Raw genomic sequence first — 17,960 nt, 5'->3', positions numbered from 1 at the left:
TAAATGTAAGCTTCCTATGACACATTATCCATCTTTCCCTGACTGGCACACTAAGGATAATGGGCCTATTCAAATCTGAACAAGCCATAATTGTTAAAGCTTATGAACACAATGAGGGTTAAAAGGGAAGAGTGGGTAGACCTACTTGTGCAGAAGGATTCTTATGTGCTGCTACTATTTGAGAAAAAGATGAGTCAGCGAAGACCATTGGACTCTGCCAAGTACTGCCTAGCCTTTGTGTCTCCAGTCAAAGGATGTCAATTCTGGAGATGACAAGGAACAACTAGACGACCTGTTTTTCTCAACCAGATTGGTTATCCAGGGTAATAGTACGAGCTGCACTGGCTTCCGGTGGTCTTCCGGGTGCACTTCAAGGTGTTGGTGACTATCTTTAAAGCGCTCCATGGCTTAGGGCCTGGGTATCTACGAGACCGCCTTCTGCCGCCAATAGTCTCCCACTGGCCAGTACGCTCGCACAGAGAGGGACTCCTCAGGGTGCCGTCAGCCAGACAATGTCGGCTGGCGACCCCCAGGGGGAGAGCCTTCTCTGTGGCGGCACCCGCCCTCTGGAATGACCTACCCCCAGAGATACGCATGATCCCGGACCTCCGGACTTTTCGTCGGGCCCTTAAAACTCACTTATTTCATCTAGCCAGGCTGGCTTGATCCCATCTTTTGGTTTTAATTTGTAATTGATTTTATTGGGGTGTTTTTAAATTGTGGGCCGAAATTATTTAATATCTTTTTAAATTGTTTTAAATTTTGTATGCTGTGTTTTACCTTGGCTGTTCACCGCCCTGAGTCCTGTTGGAGAAGGGCGGTATAAAAATCAAATCAAATAAATAAAAATAAAAATAAATACTGTTAATTGATGAAATTATTTTATACATGAGGTTCATAGATTGCACTAAGTCATTAATTGGTTTAACCAGAGTTTGTTGAACAAGCCAAAATGGCTGGGTTCACATATTATAAACCAGCCATTTCCTACCTAGGCAATTTCCAGACTGCCTGAACTTCAATTCTCCAAGTTGTCAGTAATGGCCAGTCTATTTAAGGACTTGAGGTTCACAGCTGTAGAGGGAATCTGGATAGCTCAACAGACAGAGCTCTGTAATTTAACACCAGCTGTCTGCAATTAAAGTAAGATCGAATCTCGCCAGGCTCAAGGTTGACTCAGCCTTCCATCCTTTCTAAGGTAGGTAAATTGAGGACCCAGTTTGTGGGGGCAATAAGCTGACTTTGTATAAATATACAAAAATATGAAGGCTATTGCTTAACGCATTGTAAGCCGCCCTGAGTCTCCGGAGAAGGGCAGCATATAAATCAAATTTAAAAAAAAAAAGAATCTAACTTGAAGAAAACTGTCCTAGACCATAACAGTCACTTAGTGACTAAATCATAAGTTGAGGAGTACCTGTAGTTGACTATCATTAAAAACAATAGCTTTGAGGACATGAGTTCAGCAATTTTTAAAAGTGCCTCATATACATCAGGTAAATCCACAGAAGTGATGACTTTTCGGTCACAGAAAGTTTGAGGTGCAATGATATGATCATTATGTCACATCAGACTTGTTTGTTGTAGCCACTTCTGTAACTCCTGCTGATGTTTCCATTTGTTAATTGTCACCAATCTGAACCATTTCAAATTAGGGAAGAGTGGAGGTTAGTACTGGGGAAGCAGTAAAGCGCATGAAATACAGAACAATTTCCAGGTAATAAGATTACTTAATCATCTGTATCTATAGGCGATGCCTTGCAAAGCTTTAAATAGCCTATTATTGGTAGCTAAAAAAGGCAGATTTCAAAGCAAAAGAACTTCTTCCAGACCTCAGTCAGCTTTCATCTCTTTCAAAGCGATGGATGACAAAGGCTAACAACTTTTACATACCTCAAGGATACCTTTGGATGTTGTTGAAAGAAAGAGAAAAATACTACTTTAACCCCACTATAGCTAAGGAGTCATTCAAGGTTATTGGTCTCATCGGCTTCCCACTCCTCATGCGGAATGGGACAACTCACCACTGGACAATTCGCCACGGGACAACTCATCCCAGGACTACTCACTATGGGACAATTTAACAATTCAATTTAATTATTTAAAATAAATATTTTTTTTTAATTTTTGTCATTCACACTTCATTCTGCACCTCGTTTTGCATCCTTTCTTTACTGATTCTATTCCACTATTTCTTTGATATTAGTGTAAAGTTATCCCACTGTGAATTGGCCACAGCAACTTGGCCTGATGAGTTGGCCGCCCCAAATTGTCATAGACCCCTCCTCATGTGCCACCTGAAGCAGATTGCTTCTCTATGGCGCAATGCAAAATCAAAACCAAGAAAAATTTATAAAATGTCATATTTTTAATTTTAAGCCCTGGCCCTTATGTTTCAAAATGTTTTCATGTCCAGAAAGGGCTGAGATTTGAATCAGTATGGCCAAAGAAGTCTTTTAAAACGATTAAATAAAATAATGTGGGCTCATCCTATTTTAATGAATTAAAGCACTGGAACATTTGGACACAGAGTGAGGCATTGTAGCCATACTAGCCATCTGAAAGAGCTAAATATTTGGAGAAGAGAATATGAGTTTTATATGTTTTTATATTTGGGATCTGGGCAAAACGTGCCCTGCTTGGGAATAGACCTCATTGAAATAACTGAAATCTCCTTCAGCAAAACACATACGTGAGTTGCAAGAGAATCAAAGCAAAGTTATTTACAGATAGTTCTCAGCTTACAAAAATTGAGCCCAAAACTGCTGTTGCTAAGTGAGACAGTTAAGTGAGTTATGCCCAATTTTATAGACTTTCTTGCCAAATTAGGGAAGAAAGGGAATCTGTTAAGGGAATCACAGTTGCTGTTAAGTTAGTAACACAGCTGCTAAGTGAATCTGGCTCCCCCTTTGACTTTGCTGGTCAGGAGCCGCAAAAGGGGATCACATGACCTGGGACACTGCAACCGTCATAAATACCAGTCAGTTGCCAAGCGTCTGAATTTTGATCATGTGACAATGGGGATGCTGCAACGGTCAAGTGTGAAAAACAGTCACAAGTCATTTTTTTCAGTGCCGTTGTAACTTTAAACGGTCACTAAATGGAACTATTCCAAGTTGAAAATCACCTGTACTATTAAAGTGAAACCTCCTAATTTGGGGTCCTTTCGATGTGTTCAGACTAGAACTCTGGAACCTGTAGGGCCTACACATTAGAGGGTACCAATCTGGAATAAAACTGTAAAATATTTAAAAATAAAATAAGAGTAACACTGTCAATCTATCACTGCTCAGATAAGACTCCTTACATACCTCTGTTCAGGCAGGAGGAGGATAGTGTGACACATCCTGGGGAAAATACATTTCATTTGGAACATTTTCAGCTTCACTGGAGCCTTTTTGATAATCCCTGCCTTTTACTGCTGGAATTCTACACTACTGAAAGCCTTCTAATGTGAGAGGCTAAAAGATCTCTCAGGGGAAATGCAAAATTACTGAAAATAGAAAAGTATTTTCTCACTTTAATAAGAATAAAAGAGTATTTCAGTTAGTTTAAAATCCTATCAATGTGGTCTAATTAAGTGGGTTTAGTCATGAGCCTTCAAGAATGAGGAAAAACAACACACACTTCTAGGAAAAAAGTACCGCTAATCTTTTCCCCTCACTTATTTTCAATCGTAGAGATTCCTTTGAGAATGACTGAAAAGTTCTGGAAATCTGTTCTGATTCTATTTAAAGGACTACTGTTGCACAAGTGTTCACGTGACAGAGCAAATGATAAAAAGACAACCAATGGGCTGAAATGCTGCTATAATTATTCATACAAAAAGCCAAATGAACAGCATTTGGCTAAAAATTGAGATTGATTGAACCATTCCCCACCTCTTGATGGGAATTGAGAGAATTGAAATTTTACCACACGGAGGTCCCCATGAAGGGGAAGTCTGCACAACAGGAAGATAACACTCAGAATCAGGGCACAAAGAAAGGCATCTGTCCAAGCATCACAAGTTCCAGCTGTGCATCATAACATTAAAATAAATCAACCTGCTGAAATTCAAATGAAAAGGTAGCATGGCATTTGCTTATGGTGGCAACAAGGAATATTTAAATATGTAAGTATGAATGTTCCTAGTACTGTAGCATAAGTATGGGGCAAGTAGAGGCAGTAGGCCAAAATGCTTGCTCTATGCTTGTAATATCTGCAACAATCAATAGATTCTTGTCTTTGTTTCCTTGGTTTCTGAGCAGCTGTCAATCAAATAATGCCTCTAATAATATCTAATATACATTTGTCAAAGACAGAGCATCCTCCTGGTAGGATCTCATCAATTCAGAAACACAAGAAGACTAGAACATATGCCCCAAAATAAGTTTAGACAATTTAGAAAAATATTAGCACAATATACCTCTACTGATTTGGCCTAGGTAACTTCCCCATTGCAACTCATTTCCCCAAAGATTTTTAAGTTTGGGCTCCAGTCAACCAATCACCATTCCCACGACCTGCCCCTCTTTTTAAATTCAGTCATCTGAATCTTTGCGTTATATTGAACAATGACTTTACTCACTCATAGATACAAAACTGTTAATAATTGCAAATATACGTGAAAAAATAATGGCATTTGAGATGTGCAAGCAAGGAAGGCAATTTTAATCATCCAGAAGGGAAAGGTTAGAGAGACATCTCTCTATCAATCCAATATGTACTGTATCATGATCAAAGGACATGCTTAATAAAATTAAATATTTGGATTTGCAGATCAACAAGAGAAAAAGTTATCTCTGCAAATTTGTGCCCATTTCCCATGGCAAGGAACTCATCTGTGAAAGCTTCCTATTTTAGAAGCCATGTAATTACAGTTTGTAGTTTCTTTTTTTTTTATGGGAAAAGGCCAGCTAAATGTAGAGATGACCAAGCTAAGGAGGTATGATCACACAGTCAACAAACTTCTTTACAATTACAAGACCAGGAAGAAAGAAGAAAGTTGGTCAGATTATTTCACAAAGCTCATGGCAAGCAAAATTCTAATTTTGAATGCTTATTCGGGCACCTTTACAAAATGGCTCTCAAAAGTTGGTACAGCTTTTCACAAAAATCTTCCAAAAGAAGAGAGTGAGACTGCTTTGGGTCACATTCTCTAGCTTTCCAGGAAGTTCTCCATCTTCCTGACTTACCCTTCTTTTCCTTTCTGAGCAGCTATGCACATTTTTTTGGAAAGTGCTCTGATTGCAGTCATCCATTATTTTTATTTTCTCAGAATACCTCTGGGACCGACTTGGGACCCAGGATCATTTATAAATAAAGATGAAGCCAGACGTTGATGCTTTGCAGGACACCAACTTTCCATTTAGTTTTGACAATTGATTGTTTATGTTTGAAGTATTTTAAAGTCAAGTGGGAAGGAAGGTCTGGGAGACATTAGAAGTGTCTGCAAAAGATTGATGCTTATGGGCACCATCTTGCCTACCCCAGCTCTTGGGAATCATTTCAAGACTCGGGCACAATTACATTTCCCCCCCTGTGACTAAGAATTCGGTACCCGAGGGGTTTTCCAGATGAGTCACTTTTGCATAAAACTCCATCTGTGGTTCTTGTTTTGCTACCAACTATTTTTATTCTTCTTTGTGTTTAACTGACATTACTGTTTTCTTATTGATGACAGAAAGGCCATTCATTAAATATTCAGCAGACATATATTGCAATCCATCACACTTTTTTCCTTTCAGGATAAACAACAGAGCATATTAGAAGAAAGAGTCAATGCTCTTCTGCTGGCAAAATTAGCTTTAAGAATACAATTTTATTTTTAGAAAGTGGATACAAGCCATGATATAATTCATATACCATACCATACGTAATTTAGAAATCTTATATTGAATAAATCACAGTTTATTAAGTTCATAGATTAACAAACCCATTCTGGTTTAGCACAGCACCCCACTATTTTTAGAGCAAGTAAAGTTCAGATATAAAGGCTGGACCCAAAATCTGAACAAATCAAACTAAATCAGAGGTGGAGAAGACCAGAATTTTTCCATGCTACACAAAACCATTAAAGTCAAGCCAGGATCTCAAAATACCAAAAGCAGTATAAGGAACTTAAATATTTGAATTCTTGCTAAATTTTATAATAAGCGGTTGTCTGGATTTTTACAATCTTGGTAACCATACATTTAAGTAGCATAGACCTGAGTGTCTAGTGGTTAAGACACCAAGCTAAAAACCAGGAGACTATGAGTTCTAGTTCCACCTTAGGCATGAAAGCCAGCTGGGTGACTTTGAATCTGTCCCTCGTTCTCAGCCGAACCTACCTCATAGGGCTGTTGCTGTGGAGAAAATAAGAGCAGAGAGTAATATTAGGTATATTCAGCGCCCTGAGTTATTTATAAAAATAATAAAGGTGCGATAAAAAAATAATCTGAAAAATAATAATAGTAATTAGAATCACTTATCAACCTGGATCAAGGGTAGATAAAATACAGGGACTTTTGACAAATATAACTGACAGTCTTCAGACAGTATTTTGGAAATGTTATTTCCAAGACGTAGCCTGGATGAGTACCAGATGGTTGCCTGCCACTGGTTTCTGACCCATCTTCCATGCCAAGTGAAGGAGACAAGTGGGCTTTGTGCAATGCACACAGCTGTTAGAGTTATTCAGATGTACAAAACTCCCTACAGTTAGACACCAGAGTACCTCTTTTTAATGTTTGTAGCAGTGGCACCATTTCCTTGTTATATCTGATTTTTAAGATTCATAGGAATGGAATTGCTTCTTGTTCTCAGCAACTTGTTTATGCTGCCTTTCAAGATTTATTATAATGTTAGTTGAATTTTTTAATTGCCCTTCAACCTTGAACTCGGTTACTGGGGAATAAGCCCTAATTTCTTCAGTGCACGTAGACAGATTTAGAATTATAGGTTGTTCCCAACTATAGGCTTCTTTGAACAGTTGGTTGAAAATCAAGACCAAAAATGTACAAAAATGAACAAGTCCACAAGCAACTAAATCCAAAGAAGAGTGACAAATAAACTGCCAGGAAGCTTGATTTCCTAAAACACTTCAAAAATAATCATATTATTTAGCAAGTATGCTTGGGACTTCTTACATTGTTCCATCAGCAATGCTAGCACCATTCCTTCCAAAGACAGACATTGAGGAGAAAGCATCTCTTCTCATGGAGACTCTCTACTGATTTAAGGCCCTGATTTTCCTGAGTCTTTGATTGCAAAGTGGGCAAGCTTTTATAGGCAGAAGAGGCTCTTTCCTGCAGACTGTACAGGCAGAAGTAGGACAGGTGTGCTTATTCCTGTATCCAGTAGCTCTCACATTCCTGTTCATTCAGTTTCAAGGTGGTTTCCCTCTATTATTGTATTCTCAATTAATGTAAAGAACATCCCCACAGATACATTATTATTAGCATATGGCATTGTTACATTAGCCAGGAGACTATAGTGCTAATGCAGATTCATGCCAATTTACTAACTCTACTGTGGGTCAAGTTCACAGAGTTTCCAAGGTGCGCCGCAGGAGGGCAAGCTAGGTTCGCACTAGAAAGACGAGCAGGAGCATCCAAAGCCCCCCTCCTTCCACCAGAGCCACCTCACAAATGAGCATCACAGCCAGAAAGGTTCAGAACTGGCAGGAATCTAGCCGCCTGCACAAAGCAGCAGCTCGTCTCCCCACTGAAATAGAATCTATTTATCTACTTGCATAAAACATGCTTTCAAACTGCTTGGTGAACAGAAGCAGAGGCAAGTGATGGGAGCTCACCCCACCATGCAGTGTTGGGGTTCGAACCTGCTGGAGCAGAGACCATCTCCAGCGTCATTAAGCCATTGAGCCATTGCATCTCTTTAGATACACTATTGACTGGTAATGTATTGGGGGTAGAAACAGCTTCCTCTTGAATAAACCCAAGAGTTGATCACTTACTTCCCATTTACCGTGGGAACACAGAGATACTAAGATTTTTACCAGAATCAAACTCAAGCACCTTTATTGACAACAGTAGGGAAGTGTTTGCCATTGCTTTTTTCTGGGATTTTATTTTATTTCCAGGTTTAGCCAGGTGGCCTCCCATTTAAATAATAACAAGCCCAGAGCCTACACAGTTCTGAAGCCAATAGCTGCACACTACCGGTAGTTCAGATAAGATTTAAAATGAAAGACATAACACTTATAATACCTTTTTTCTTTTTTACCTTTCAAGTTAGTCTTGACTCTTGGCCATTTTCTGGACCCTACAGTTTTCTTGGCAAGATTTTTTGGAAGTGTTTTACCACTGCCTGCTTCCTAGGGCTGAGAGAAAATGACTAGCCTAAGGTCACCCAGCTGGCCTTGTGCTGATGGCAAGACTAGGATTCCTAGTTTCTAGCCTGATGCCTTAACCACTGAACCAAACTGGCTGTTTCATGACACAGTTGATGAATAAACGAACATTACATTACATCCAACATGTTTAATTACATAAAATTCTCTTCACCCCTGAAAACAAATCCAGAGGCAAATTCATTTTATCTAACTGAGGCACATCTAAGAGAAAGAATTCAAGTGAAGTTGTTTGTTCACCCTTGTCTGAAGCGGGATTTTTCTGTCTAATCTATGAAAGAGGCAGTCATTGATGAAGTATATAAAGCCAAAGCAGATCACAAACACAATCCTTTCTCCTGTCAAGAGTTTATTTCTTTCCTTTTAAACATTCAGTCTTCCTAACCAGGGCAACTTCCAGTTTCCATCCACACTAACTTATCAGCAGTGCTCAAGTTTATATCCTCACAAATGTACAGAGGTTCCTATTAATTCATCACTAAACAAGCAACAAGATCCAGACACTCTTTTCAAAATTAAGCTTTTTTTGGAAGAAGCATCCTTCCCCCATCTCCATTCAGGAATCACAGAACAACTTGTTGGAGAGTTTTCTTGTTACATGACCAACACAAAATAGGCCAGGAAAATAGTATACCCAAGGATAATCAAGAGGCTGACTTCATGAACACAAGCAGCATATTAAGCTTTCTCCAACTCAAAACCCTCAACAGATGTGCCGAGACTAAAACTTCCAAAAAGGGTCCCAGGGAGCAGGTTATAAGAATATTTGGACATGGCCAGCGATGTCATTGTATTACCAAGATGGGCAGAGTCAAAATAGTTGGCTTTTTGGCGAGTTTGGGGGAAATTAAAGGAATCATGGTTTTCCCACTTGCAATGTATGGCTGTGAAAGTTGGACCATAAGGAAGGCTGAGTGCCAAAGAATTGAGGCCTTTGAAATATGGTGCTGGAGAAGACCCCTGTAAGTCCCTTCGATTGCAAGGTGATCAAACAGGTCAGTCCTAGTGGAGATCAACCCTGACTGCTCTTTAGAAGGCCAGATCCTGAAGATGAAACTCAAATACTTTGGCCACCTAATGAGAAGGAAGGAGTCACTGGAGAAGAGCTGGGAACAATTGAGGGCAAAAGAAGAAGGGGACGACAGAGAATGAGGTAGCTGGATGGAGTCACTGAAGTAGTCGGTGTGAGCTTAAATGGACTCCGGAGCATGGTAGAGGACAGGAAGGCCTGGAGAAACATTGTCCATGGGGTCGCAATGGGTCGGACACGACTTCACAACTAACAACAGCAAAAGGAATCATATATGTATCAGTCAAATGTAAAGTATATTTTTGTCATTTGAACTCCTCCAAATAGATAAATGATCCAATTTGTGCAGCAAGGAAATGTTTTAAGGGATGAAATGGATAGCTTAAACCTCTGTAAGAGTTATACACTTTCCCCTTTTAATCCCTCCCCAAAAAAACCCAAAATTTTGGTGCCAGAGTGCTTTAGTGTCTGTGGAGCAAAAAAGGATCCTGGCAGCCACTTGAGTTTTATATCTTTGTGCTGCAGTCCAATACACTTTAGGGAAACCTGGCAGGGAAGATAATTGTTCTCCATTTTTACTCCCTCTTGCAAATATTAAACCACAGGGAAAGAAAAATATGAAATGCAAGAAAAATATTAAGGCTTGTTCAATTCCAATGAAATAAGTTATCTGCATTTGAATCACAGGTTAAATATTCTCTTTAATAGGGCAGTGGGCATGATCTACCATTAGCAACAACAGAATTTAAGAACATAGGCAGTGCCCTGCTGGATTGGACCCCTGACCCCTGATCCAGGGGTCCAAACAGTCCAAGCAGACTGTTCTCACAGTATAACCAACTGCACAAGGAAGCCAGCTCAGCGTGGCCATCAAAGCCAATAGTGACTTGGGATAATTTGCATGTTATCACAAGCACGTAAACACAATCATAGACTCTTTCACAGCTGTTTCACTACTAGTTTATTCAATGGTAATACTGAGTGTATCATCCACAGTTCCATAACAATACCTTATAACACTCTGAAACTAAGAAACCTGTAGCAAAACTATTTCTGTTCATTGCAATTTTTTAAAAAACCTGCACATTTCACAACTCTTGCAGCCAAAGAAAATAAATTAAAGACCATCTCACAGGGGAAAAACAACACATGGCTTCCTAGACTAAGTGAATACATCTGTGTGGCACATCTGCCCCAAATAACTTGTTTTTGCCTCCAGTATACTTAACTTTCGTTCATCCAATATCAAGGATTTTGTCAACTTAACTTTCAGAGACATTCCATCTTTGTTTACAGTGTACTTACCAAACTGGCAAATTCAACCTGCCGCTTAGATTTTTTTGCTTTGAACTCAAGTTAAAAGCTTAAAGCTGAAGTTTTAAATCTGCTGAAGTTACCAACTGCTGAGTCTAAATCTCATGACTTTTTGTTTGACAGGATGGAATATTTTAGCCCAACAGATACAGTACTTAACATACTTGGGAGTCTCCTTTGGCCCTAAACTCCTCCTCTGGAGTCTGTTGCTCCAAGGGCAGAAGCAGAGCTAGTATTTTTACACTATAGGAACCGACTGGATTTTCAGGCTACACTAAGCTATGATCATTATGTCAGATTATGTCAGATTCTTTTGGCTCTTGGTCAAAATATAAAAGCTAATTTGGTCTAGGAGTTAAGGTACCTGGCCAGAAACCAGGAGACAGTCAATTCTAGCCCCCTTTAGGCATGAAGGCCAGCTGTGGTGACTTTGAACCAGTCCCTCTCTCAGCCCAACTCACCTCACCGGGTTGTTGTTGTGGTGGTGAAAATAGGAGGAGGCAATAGTATTGTGTAGCTTTGCCTAATTCATAAATGCATTTTACATTATGTAATGTATTTACTTATACATGTATTTATAAATTGGTTATTTATAAAAAATAATAAGAGTGGGATAAAAAAAAATCTAAAGAAAAACCCCAATTACGTTTTGTTGACCAAATCAGAAAAGATAGATTCAGTGAAGAGGCAAAAATAATATCAGAAAAATGACATAGGGACTTGATGTACTGTGGATACAGCCCTGAGAAAACTCATTTTAATGGGTTGCACACAAATTTTAAAAATAAATCTTTACAAATTACATGTGACTATGGCTGGATTTATGCACTAAATGATAACAGAGTTTACTTGGTGTAAAACAGGCCTGTGGTTTGAAAACCATGAATTATGCTCAGAGTAGTAAGCAACTATGGCTCATTCAACAAACCATAGTTAAGCACCATAGCTTAATGACATACTCAGCCATTTTTATGAGAGAAAATGCACCAGTATTCACAGTTTTGAATGATCTACAAATAATAGTCTGAATATTGCTTTTGCTTAAAAATTACTTTTGGAGATTAAATTTAAAATAACTTTAGTATGACTTTTCCCAGCCTGCAAATTCAATCATCTCCAGCAAGCACAACCTGAAAAATGGTGAATGGGCCCTATGGAATTTGAAGAAAAGCTCACCTAGGGAGATCAACTTGGTGAGAATTGTTTTGGTCAATGGGAATTCTCAAAGGGCTCAGTAGAGTTATTCCCAAGAATGGGATCTAAAATTATAACCTCAAGTGCAAAGCAAAGAGTTGTACACTTTGAGATACAAGGCATAACTTTATCAGCACCCAAATATGATCATTTCAGCTCAGACTAAGATGACAATGTAGTCACCACTGAGGTGACAAATTCTTAGCCTGGGATTACTCATCACATTAACCCATCATTTTTCAAAGCACAGTTGCTAAATCTAGCACTACTGAATAAATCATACCAAACCAAACCAAACAACATTATGGCTGATATATTGTGTGAATCTTGTCCTTCAAGAGAGGAGTAAGTTTTGCCCTATTTTATGATCTTTATGCCACAGTTGTTAAGCAAATCACTGCAGTTGTTTAGTGAATTGTATGGCCATTAAGTGAATCTAGCTTCCCCACTCACTTTGCTTGTTGGAAGCCAGCTGGGAAGATTACAAATGGTTGATCACACAATCCTGAGGTAAAACAACAGTCACAAATACACGCGAGTTGTCAAGTGCCCAAATTTTGATCACATGACCATGAGGATGCTGCAACGGACATAAGTGTGAAAAACAGTCATAATTCACTTTTTTAATGCTATGGTAACTTTGAACAGTCATTAAACGAATGCTTGTAAGCTTGTTCAGATTCCCCATTGCTGTACCAGACTTAACTCTCTGAGGCTCACTGTTTTTTCCCCCACTACATCCTTCTAGTCTCAACACAGGCTGTCTCTACCTCAAGAACAAGCCGTGCAGCTTCGCAGACCACTAGAAACACAGTTGTACTGATTGCCCAAATAGCAAAAAGAAACAAATATTGCAACAGTTTCAATAACTTTCCTAATGCTCGCATTTCAGAGCACTTCCCAAGCACTGTCAAGTTAGAAAAACTGCAGTAGTAGTTGTGAACATAATGGCCACATGAAATGGCCTCAATAGGAAACTGTCTTGTACCATGCCAGATCCATGGTCCACCTGCATCCTTTGGGTAAGTTTATACATGACTCTAAACCCTGATAAGAGTTGGAACCTTAATTTAGAAGAAGTTGTGGGCCCAGCAGGGAAAAGGCCATGTCAGCTATGCAGGCAGGGCAAAATTCCCTCCCGGTTTCTAGAGTTGGCAGAAGTGCCTTTGTGTCCAAAATGGATTTATGGCACAATTTATGACGAGCACTTAGCTTTTCAATTTTTCTTCCCTCACAGTTGTACCAACAATGGGGGGGGGGGGGTAGGGAGCTTTTAGGCCACAAGTGACTTAGTACTTGTGTGAATTAAGCTATTTGTGGCTTATTTAGAAAATGTGTTTAAAACAGATCTAACTTAACATACCATGTAATTGATACCCAACAACCCTCTGAGATTTCAGAGAGTAGCTTCTTTTGGTCCTACAGGATCTAGGGATGCCAAGGATTAAACCTGAAATAGGTAAACATCTAAACCACAATCCTTTGGTTACAGTTAGGATCATAGTTTGGCTGTTGTATCCTGTTAGATACCAGGCTAGAAATCAGGAGACTGTGAGTTCTAATCCCAGTTTAGGCACGAAAGCAGACTGGATGACTTTGAGTCAGTCATTCTCTCAGTCCAACCCACCTCACAGGGTTATGTTATGGAGGAAAATAGGAGGAGGAAGGAATATTAGGTATGTTTGCTGCCTTGAATTATTTATAAAAATAATAAAGGTGGGGTAAAATAAACAAATAACATCTGCTTAGAATAGCCATAAGAAGTTGGTTTTTAGAATTAGTCTGGGGGAAAAACCAGGATGACATCAGATGGCAGCAAGGAGATTTTTTTAAAAATATATTTTTGCTCCTATTAGTGATTGCCTGATTACTGAAGATCAGTTACTACATTAGTGTGTGGAGCAATCATAGGTATTTCTCATTAAAGGAAATGCTTGCATGCTGCAGACTTAAAGATCAAGATGACCTTTTAAAAGCAGCAACAGATCCCAGATATTTCCAAATGACTAGAAGATATAAGCCATCTTCAGATAAACCAAACCTCAAGAAAACTCACAAATAGTGCAGGACAACTTGATCCTTTGGCAACTCTGCCTTTCATTTCAAGGCATTTCCTGTGTTGCATTTTAGGTTGCATTTTATAAATATATATATATATATATATATTTATTTATGAAACAAAAGGTCCAGTGGTATCCTAGGTGCATTAAGATCTGTGTGGCTATGAGCTATATGCCGTTTGGCATTTCCCATCTACCACTCCTTCCTACCTACCCCTTTTTCCTTTCTAGTCAACCTAACAAGCCTCCCCGGTTTCTTTAAGAGTGGAGATGACATCAGAAAAGAAATCTTACAAACTCTTGAATGCAACGACCATGGCTTGCGATCTGGACTTGACCACATTTTAGACAGCGACCGGGAAAAGGTTCTATAATAATAAATCTTAGCAAAAATGAAGAGGTCAACCTGGGTGTAAGTCTCCGATCTTCCAATGCTTTGCTAGTTCATTCCCATTCCCTCCCCCTCCCCCAAACTGTGGATTAAGAGCAGCAAGAAAATCCGCCCCCCTCCCACCACCACCACAACTTAAAGCCAAGCAGTGAACTTCAGAGCGAAAGCACGGCGGCACCGCCGAGAAATACCGAAAGAGCGAGACTCACTTTGCAAAAAAAATAAATGAACGCATACATTACATCTATACTTTCTCCACCAGCAGGGGCTGCTTACAAGCGCTTCCGGAAAGACTCCAGAGGGGAAATCGAGGCTCGCTGGGAGTCCAAGGGGAGCGCGTAAGGGAGGAGATCAGCAAGAGGCTAAAACTGGGGAGGGGAGGGGAGAAAGAGAGAAAAAAAATCGGCACGGGGCGCGCAAGAGTTTGGATGGCTCTCCCCCCTCGGCGAAAGATCTCTCTACAAGCGTGAAGGGGAGAGAAGCAAAAAAAGAGCCAGCAATCCAGATACAACAGATCGCTAAGTTTTGAGAAGACAAGCTCCGCCGCCGCCGAGTTAGTGCTTATTTGCTGCTGCTGCACAACACACAACCACACACACACACACGCACACCCAGGGTGAAAAATACCAACCTAAACTTCTCCGCGCTCTTTCCTTCCGTCTGGAGCCATTCAGAGAGTCTGCCCACAGCCAGGGCTCTTCCCCCCCAGATGTTTATGGCAAGCCAGCGGGCCCGATGTGTTGTCAGCTGCCTGTTAACCCTTTCGGCCCCCACGGGGCAGGGCGAAGGGAGAAGGCGAGAGACCGCCGGCCCCACCCTTCGGGAGCCCCTTCCAACCAAGCCTGCCTTTCCTCCTCGCTGGCCCTGCGCTTGGGGTCAACCCAGGAAAAAAAGGGGAAGGGGCGGGGAGAGGCCGGGGAAGGGAGCCCTCCACTTCTTCTTCTTCTTCTTCCCCTGGCGGCGGTTTTGCGCGGGGCTGCCTGCCTCCCAGGATCCCGACTTCCAAAAGGGGGGAAAAAGGGAGGAAACAACGCCCGTGCTGCAGCCGGGACCTTTCGGCCGGAGGGGCGGGGAGTTGTGCGCGGACTTTGCCAAGCATCTCCTCTTCTATACCAGGAAAAGGAAGGATGGGCTCCTTCTGAGCTGGCTCTGCCTTAGGATACACTCGCTTTCCCAGTTACACGGGTTTGATTCTCAGCCACGTCGTCGTCTTCTCCCCATTTCCGCCTTAAGGAGCAAGCAGGCCCGGTATGGGCGAGAAACGCTCTCCTTACCCGAAGCAATTGCCCTCACACGGCCCCCCTTTGCCCCGTGGCTGCTGCAGCTGGAAACGCGGCCTATCGTTTTTGGCAGCGCCGACCGCCTCTCTGGAGCAAAGCCGGGTGGAAAAGCCTTCGCTTTGGGGAGCACACCAGTAACAAGAAGGAACGATGGCTTTGGATATAAGGAGTTAAGTGACGTTTCCAAACAGGCCTGAAGGGGAAAAAAAAAGGGGGTTACTAATACAGGTAGTCTTCGATTTACAACAGTTCATTTAATGACCGAAGTTGCAGCAGCACTGAAAAAAGTAACATATGACTAGTTTTCCACAGTTGCAACCTTTCCAGCCTCCCCATGATCATGTGATCAAAATTCAGATGCTTGGCAACTGTTCGTGTGTTCATCTTTTGCCACGTCCTGACAAGCAAAGTTGGTGGGGAAGCCAGATTCACTTAACAACCGGGTTACTAACTCAATAATTGCAGTGATTCGCTTAACAAATGTGGCATGAAAAGTCGTAAAATGAGGCAAAACTCACTTAACAAATAGCAACATAAAATTCTGGGCTCAATTGTGATAGTAAATTGAGGAATACCTGTACAACATAACAAAAAGAAAGGAAGGTGTGTTTGTTTGGGTGATGGATTTGTAGATTTTGTTTGATCTTTGCTGCAGTTTGGGATACATAGGATTTTTGATAACCCAAACCAGACTTGGTGCCATCTTTGAAATGCAAAAAAATAATACAAAATACACTGCAAAGTTGCCCAGTTGTTTTCTTTCAAGCAGCTTCCCTCAACAAAACCCATTGCAAATCAAAAAATGACTTGACCGGAGTAGGCAGTATTGGTGTGGTTTGTCCGTGCTTGTTTTTAATCCTTTGCTGAACGTTTAATCATGGTTTCAGAGCCAGTTTGATGTAATGATCAAAGACTAAAAACTGGAAGACCATGAATAATGCTACCTTTGGTCTAAAGGCAGCTGGGTGATTTTGGGCCTGACACACACACACACACTCAACCCTAGGAAGCAGGCAAGGATAAACCATTTCTAAATTATTTCCAAGAAAATACTTCAGGAATTAGTAGGAGTAAAGACTGATCAGAGGCAGAAAAAGCATGCACAATTGGTTTGATTCACACATAAGGCACAATCTTCAGGAAGCAAGTGCTGCACCTGAACTTGAAATGGCACACAAAAGACCACATCTCAGTGTGTGGGAAACTAGCTACTATAGACAGTATAATTTACAATTACATTTAGATTTAAACTTAAATTAATATACAGTTGATAGGATTGCTCAATAGCATTCAGTAGGCTTTTGTAATTTGGTGGGACCCTTAAAGGGACACATCCAAAATTGCTAAGGGAGATGGTACCCCTGCCATAAATTGTGGTTCACAAACTAGAGTGTTTCTATTCTATACTAGGCTACTCCCTTCTAATCCTCAAAATAGCACAAAAGATTGCCAATTGGTGTTGCCATTAGAGAATCTGCTATAATAAAAAGCATCACACTAAATAGGAAGGGACTTTGGAAATGCAGCTGTTTCAAAAACCATGTTTGTGTGGCACACTGAATCACATCCTAGTCAACCACACATTTTATTGGCTAGAATTGCTTTAACCCAGCTGGTGGTGTTATTTAGATCCAGTTTTTATAAATCAAGAACACTGGGCTAATTGAATAAACCATAGCTATTTGGCATGAAAATAAGAGCTTCTTGCTTTCTTTGTAAAAGGAATTTAAAAATGAAAATATGAAACAATAGTTCACTAATGTATTACAGAAAAGATTATACTGTCCTGAGGAAGAAACTCAATATCACCTTGATTTTATTTAGTATGAGATGAGAGACAGGAAACTTGGAAAAGTTTTCAAGATTCAGTTATTCTATCCTACAACAATAATATAGCTTTTCAGAAATCCCATTGGTGTCTGTCTTGATCTGGTCTATATCAAAAGGCTAGCATCAATCTTAAAAACCTGTTGAAGTTTTTATGTTCGTATTACAATAAACATTGTCAAGGTGAGGTTATTTTGAGTTTCTTCAGCCTATCACTTTTTTCCAATAGATACTTCCTCTTTGTGCTGGAAACTAACTACTGAATTTGGCTAATGCAAATGGTGAAAATTTCATTTGGTTTGTTTGTTTTTTAAATAAAACCTACACTTTGTACTTTATGCCACTATAATAAACACTTCAAGCATAGATCTTGTCTTTGAGATACATTCACTTGATATTCATAAAATGACTAAATAAATGCCTTTATGCATAAACATACAGCAGCTCTAAATATAGAATTCAGCCTCTTAAAGTTGATGGTTATAGCCCAATCTTTCTTGCTGCCTCTGCATGTCTTGCCACTTCCTGG

General features: G+C 40.2%; 1 protein-coding gene across 1 annotated transcript in view; it reads right to left on the bottom strand.

The window, feature by feature from the left end:
- WIPF1 (WAS/WASL interacting protein family member 1) overlaps positions 1–15,268 on the bottom strand; it is a 61,916-nt gene extending 46,648 nt beyond the window's left edge. Inside the window, exon 1 of the mRNA XM_070934517.1 lies at positions 14,956–15,268. The gene's annotated coding sequence lies outside the window, so the exon portion shown is untranslated. The remainder of the gene's footprint in view (positions 1–14,955) is intronic.
- Between the last annotated feature and the right edge of the window lie 2,692 nt (positions 15,269–17,960).

The sequence above is a fragment of the Pituophis catenifer genome, unplaced genomic scaffold (assembly GCF_029215685.1).
Source record: "Pituophis catenifer annectens isolate HBS135680 unplaced genomic scaffold, rPitCat1.0.hap2 SCAF_1, whole genome shotgun sequence".
Lineage (NCBI taxonomy): Eukaryota > Metazoa > Chordata > Lepidosauria > Squamata > Colubridae > Pituophis > Pituophis catenifer.
The sequence above is the reverse complement of the archived record's forward strand: the minus strand, read 5'-3'. Positions and strand labels throughout refer to the sequence as shown.